Genomic DNA, 6,161 nt, shown 5'->3' with positions numbered 1-6,161 from the left:
ATTCCAGCTGTTGACTTGTCATCTCCAGCTGTCATTCATGATGTGATGATTTCATCCTTATCTTCAAATCTTCATTGCATGCTTGGATGAAGTGCTGGAAAATCTTCTAAGTGTTGATGACCAGAGGATCGATGAGAATGCTCTTTCCATCGCATCCTTGGACTGTCCATTGGTCCTCTCGTTGAACCGTCCATCGGTCATCTGGTTGAATTCCAGATTTAGTCGTTTCTGCCTTGATGTCTTCATTAGTCTTCTAGTTCTTCATCACTTATTGTTTTTCATTACTTTTTACATTATGAATTGTGGGGTTTAACAATCTCCCCCTGAGTAATGAAATAACATAGTCTAGTCTAGACACACTTGTGAAGAACAGAAACTAATCTAGTAGAAAAACATCAAATTCCAAATTTTCATTGGATGATGAAATTTCTTACAATACTTGAATCAAAATACATCAAGGCAAAGCAAACAAAAACTTTTAACTCATCACGAGCTACCTGTGTATATTTCTCTGAAAGGCAGGAACAGTCTTCGATATGCAATGATTGTCGATATCTTGTGGATGAGCTGACTCCCAACTTCCCTCGGCACATGGTTTCTGCCCAGACTTTCTCTAATAATTTTCTAAAACCATTCAAGTGTATCTGTTGAATACTTGAAGACTTCAGTCAATCTGAAGAATTTTTTAACCCTGAACTCATTCTTGTAAACAAGTCCAAGTTCGTGTTAAGTCAGAACTAAGGCAGATCGTTTCTCCTGTAGGCCCTGGAAGTCTTCGTTTGGAGGAGCGTAGGATAGTCTTTCAATGCCTAGCCTAAAGGCAATTCCAAAATCACTTTTGGCTCTGTGTTTCACTAGGGATTCCATCGTCTTCACTATTGCTTGGTTTGCCATTCCAAATCTTATGCCGTGATCCTACCTTTGAGCTGTGTAAGCATATAACTCGATCAAGTCGTATAGGTTGAGATTGATGAGGTTGTTTTTGTTGAACACGCTAACTAACCCATGGTCTCTCTCCACGGTGAACTCGATGTACCGGATAGCTCGGTTGGCAAATGTCTTTACTTTCAAGTCTATGACCCTCCTTATCCCATCATTCGAGAAGACAGCCTGGGGTGTTTGTGTGGTCTGTCTGATGAATCGATGGTGTAAGAAGTCCATAGACTCAGGCGATAAGATTGGAGGGTTGGTGGACAAACTCTCATCGCGGTCTTGGTAGATATATTGATGGATTTTTTCCATCATGACTGGTTCCCTGGGCGGCAGTTGAGGACGTCTTATTGACTCCATGCTTTGTATGATTTCATCTACCAGGCCCTGTGGAGGTTGCCTTGAAGAAGAGGGAGTATCCGCATGCACCATGGGTTGATGGGTTAAGGGTTGTGTATAGGTTGGGAGTTGTGTTTTGGTTTGGGTTTGTGTATGGGTAGAGGGTAAGGTTTCTTCGGTTGGCTCCATTTCATGGGCTTGGGTGGTTTCTGGTGCATGGGTTTCTGTTGGGGTTTGTGGTTTTTGGGGCGAGGGTTGGTTTGTTATAGGTTCTGGTTGTGTAGAAAGGGTGAAGGATTGAGTTGTGCGAGGTGTTGGTGAAGGGGTTAAAGGTAGGTTTGTTGTGGGTAAGGAAGTGAAAGTTTGGTTTGTTTCTGTTGGTGGTGTGGTTGGCTCTTCATCGGTTGATGAACTCAACACGATGGGTTTTGGGGTTGTAGCTAAGGGAACATGTATATCTTGTTTATCATCAGAGGGCAAAGCCTCTGGTTCCCTCGCTTGGGTTTGTTCGGTAGAGGGTGGTTGTTGTGATGGTGATGGTTGTTGTGATGGTGATGGTTGTTGTGGTGCAGCGGATTCAGTGTGATGTGTAGCCGCCACCTCTTTCTCCCCCTCATGAGGTCCAATACCTTGATCATCGGGGTCTAGATCATCATGTCTTCATCATTTTAGGGGGCGGCTAGATGAGCAGGAGGCTCTTGATATGTTCTTCTTCCACAATCGAATGTGGTCAGCGAGAGTATGCACCTGATCCTTATTGCACCGTTGTTCCATGGTGTGAAGGAGAGTGTTTGTTCGATCTTGCTGTTGTAGAAGACTCTTCCTCAGCGCTATGGTAGGTTCAACAGATCGGGGGGAAAACTTTGCACTGATCTCATTGAAGGATGAGATGAGTGCCTTGGACAGAGCCCGAAGATCGGCTCTGGTGGTAAAATYTGTGCTTGTAGTTGGTGGTGGTGGCACAGAGGGTGTAGCGGATGTTGGAGGATGGGGAAGGTTTGCAATGAGATTCCTCACCTCAGCAGTGAAGAAGGAGAATGCTTCATCAAAGGATGGGCTTGCAGAGGGAGGTGGGGGTTGACTTGGTTGTGGGATTTGGGCAAGTATGGTGGTGGGTAGTTGGGTGAGGATGGTTTGTATGGTGGCCATTTAGGTGGTGAGTGTTGCAAGGGTTTCATCGAGTGATGAAGTGGATGGTGGTTGAGGTTGAGGGATTTTGGAGATGATGGAGGTGGGTATCTGATGAAGGTGTCGAAGGATGGTTTGTAGTTGGGTAATGATGTAGGTGAGGTTTTCATCGGCCTCAGTTGCTTGAGCCGTGAGGGTTGCGATGGATTGGATAAGGACTTGGTTTCTTTGGGTGGCTAGGGAGGATGTGGTATTGTGGTGTTGGGTGACGGTTTGTTGGAGCATTTGTAGGCGGGTTGTGTTGGCTTGGGTTTGGGTTTCTATTTGGGTGAGATTGTGTTGGAGGATTGCAAGGGATTGGTGGAGGTCTGAGGTATCGGTTGAGGGTTGGTTGTCCACTATCCCTTGTATGAGGAGTTTAAGGCCATCCAAGGACCACGTCACTGTATCGACATAGGCTTGGAACTCTGCCTTTGTGACCAGATCAGCTTGTTGGGTAACCCCTGCAGCAACAGATGCTGCAGGTTGTGCCTCTGTTCCTGAGGCGCCTTCTTGGCCTTGTGCGAATGTAGGCCTCGAAGGACTTCCATCATGTCCTTGATAGCCCTCGAGAGAAGAGCTATCTCGTGATGCTGCTACATCAGCTTCCTCTTCCTCGGTTTCAGAAGCCGAGTAAGTGAAGCGAATGTGTGTCCCCTTCTATAGATCAAATATCGAAGGGGGAGGTGCATGAAAGGAAGATCGCTCTGAACGATCTATGGGTTCAACATCAGAAGCAACACATGCTTCTGTGTGTGTGATGGGATATGGCGAGCCCTGAGGCGAAGGGGCTTTTATCTCTTCATGACCTCTTTGTTGAGAGAGGGGTGATGGTAAATGTGGTTCCTCGGCTTGTCCATCTCCAGAGGCTCGAAGAATGGCCTCTGGATGGCTGGCTGGGGTTGGGGTTGGACTGGGTCGTCCTGTTTCAATACCCCTTTGGCTTTGATCGTCAGGGGTAATGGATGTGGTTGCCCTTTGCGAAGTGGGTTGAGGAATTGTATTAGTAAGGTCGGGGGAAGCACGAGTAGCATCATCATCATCATCATCTTCATCATCCGATGAAGATGACGCTTGTGCTCCCTCGCTTGGAGAGGGGGACGGTTCTAAATGCTCCGGGGTAGCTGCCCTCGGTTCTTGGGACAGCATGGAGCGTTCATAGGTCTGGCGTATCTCATTTGTCGATGGTATGATAGTGAGCATTGCTCGGGACAGTGGTCGATTGATGTTGTATCCCTCCTTCAAGAGGGTTGGTCGGTGTCCTTGCATCTTGTAGACAGGGGTGAAAGGCTCCGCAACATGTAGACCATGCTTCCTCATCGCGTCCCCAATGAAGAGGGCGAAGAAGCGGGAAAAGAGAACTGCAGAGAGGGGCTTTCCTGCGGCTTGAAGTTTGCATTTTTTGATCACGACCGCATGAATCTCGTTGTAAATATGGAAGGCGTAGTCGAGATTTAGGTTGAAGAATAGGTCATACATGATTGTCATTATGTTGAGGTTCCCTTGATCTAGGGAACCCAGCTTGCACGTAAGGGATCGGTTTAGTATGGAGAAGAACAAATTCCATATTGGCGGGAGGAATTGTCTTTTGAAGTCCGAAACATTGCGTAGGTCACGGTTGTAACCTAGCATCTTTATGAACCGGAGGATATCGTCGGAGGTTGGTGGTTCGTCGTATTGTTCAATCCTGAGTTCCCTTCTTCTGGGAATGCATAACACCCTAGAAACTTTAGCTCGCAATATCTTTAGCGAGCATATCATGTCATTTGGGGCGTCCATATCCCCCATTATACCGTGATTGGCTGGATGAAATTCACAGGTTTGCCAGTATTGTTGTACGTACTTTAATGGTACGCCAGGGTCCACTAGAGTGAGGGCGGGGAGGAGGATGCAGTTCTTGAAGAACTCTATGATTTTTGCAAAACGGTCGTCGAATAGGGTGTTGCGCAGTTCAATGGCGTGATTGTTTGGTTTCATGGGCAAAAAGACAAGAGCGCGGCTGTCAGCGCCTGTTAACTGTACTTGGCTATCGTTATTGTTGGATTCATGAGAAGTGGAGGAGACCATTTTAGTGGAAGTTGCAGGTTTTTTGTTCGTCGGAGTCTTGTTGCAGGTTTTGAAGGCGTAAAGAAAGGATGAATGTGGAAGAAGGTTATTTATAGGTGAGTTGAGGGTGGGGGGTGGGGTGGGGGGGTTGGATGGTGGGGTGGTAAAGGAAACGTTTTCTTGATTATCAAAATATAATAATCATGAAAAGTTTTGGCGGTTTAAGTTTTGGGTGATATGATTTGAAGAACGTGAGCCGTCGTGATAGTACGTGCCATTAATGAATTTGACACGTGTCAAGCTGGGGTTAGGGAAGATGAAAAATTGAAACGGCTCATGGGAGGACAGCCTGTATGGTATCAGGCGCGTGGTAGTATGACGTCGTGCATTATTTGAAATAAAGATTTTGAATTTAAAATCTCATCTAATTGTAAGATTAATACTAATTACGAAGTTTTGTTCTTCTAAAAACCCATGTTATATAGTTTTTAGTCACAAAAGCTGCAATTTTGTATAATCTTGAAAATGGTTTTCAATTTAGATGAGTTTTAGTGTAAGATCTATTGTCATGGAACCAGAGGAGCTTTGGTTAGGCATGACCCATTGGGTGAGGAGCCAAAGGAGTTCTGGTTTAACATCAATGATGTTCATATATGTATTATTGGATTTGCATGATTTAGAATCTTTGGTTAGCAAACCAAAGGCTCTTGTTAAGTTTGACAATCCATTATGTAGAACCAGAAGAGTTCTGGTTAAATACATATATAGCATTTTAAGTGGCCAGAGACTCTGGATGGAAAATGCAAATGCACAAAATGGTAAAGGTGAAAAAGATTGCTCCCCCTCAAGTGATGCATGTGGATGGATGTTTAAAGTATCAAAAACTCCCCCTTAAAAAGATAAAATTTAAGAAAATTGGGGACAGAGGCTCTGGTCTATACAACCAGAGGCTCTAATTTTGAAAGATGAGAAAAAAAAAGCTAAGTGGTTGTGTAGAGAGGTATTTGATATTAGAGGGGCGTTGTGGCAAAGAAAACAAAGCCAGAGGCTCTGGTCTTTAGAACCAGAGGTTCTGGTTGTGAATGCAATGAATGTGATGGCAGGGTTAGAAAGATTGCGAGTCCAGAGGCTCTGGTTGTGAATGCAATGAATGTAAATAAGGAAGGAAATGGTGAAGGCTATGTTGAGTGTGATAAAAGGAAACTCTTTGAAACCAGAATGGCGCTAGTTGCAAAGAGTCTAAAGCCAGAGGCTCTGGTCTTTAGAACCAGAGGCTTTGGTTGGAAGAAGAGAGATTCTGTGTTGGAAACCAGAGGCTCTGGTCTTTGGAACCAGAGGCTCTGGTCTTTGGAACCAGAGGCTCTGGTGTGTTATACTTAGTGAAGAGAACTAGGTATAAGCTTTGGACCAAAGGGTGAAAGAATGAATGAGATTTAGATGCATAAGAGTCCAAAGTTTGAGATTAGGACGTCTCAAAGTTTTGGAAACCAGAGGCTCTGGTTTGAAGAAAAAGACTTGGTTAAAAAAAATACCAAGTATTTGCTTTGGACCAGAGGGGCAATTGTTGATCCCAGATCTCTCAATAACACTAATAATCTAGTTATGAATAACCAAATTATAGTAATTTTATGAAGGAAGTTATGAAGACTCGAGAAGAAAAATAAGAATATTTATGAACA

Source organism: Cynara cardunculus (genome assembly GCF_001531365.2).
Source record: "Cynara cardunculus var. scolymus isolate 2C chromosome LG 14, CcrdV1, whole genome shotgun sequence".
NCBI lineage: Eukaryota > Viridiplantae > Streptophyta > Magnoliopsida > Asterales > Asteraceae > Cynara > Cynara cardunculus.
The sequence above is the reverse complement of the archived record's forward strand: the minus strand, read 5'-3'. Positions refer to the sequence as shown.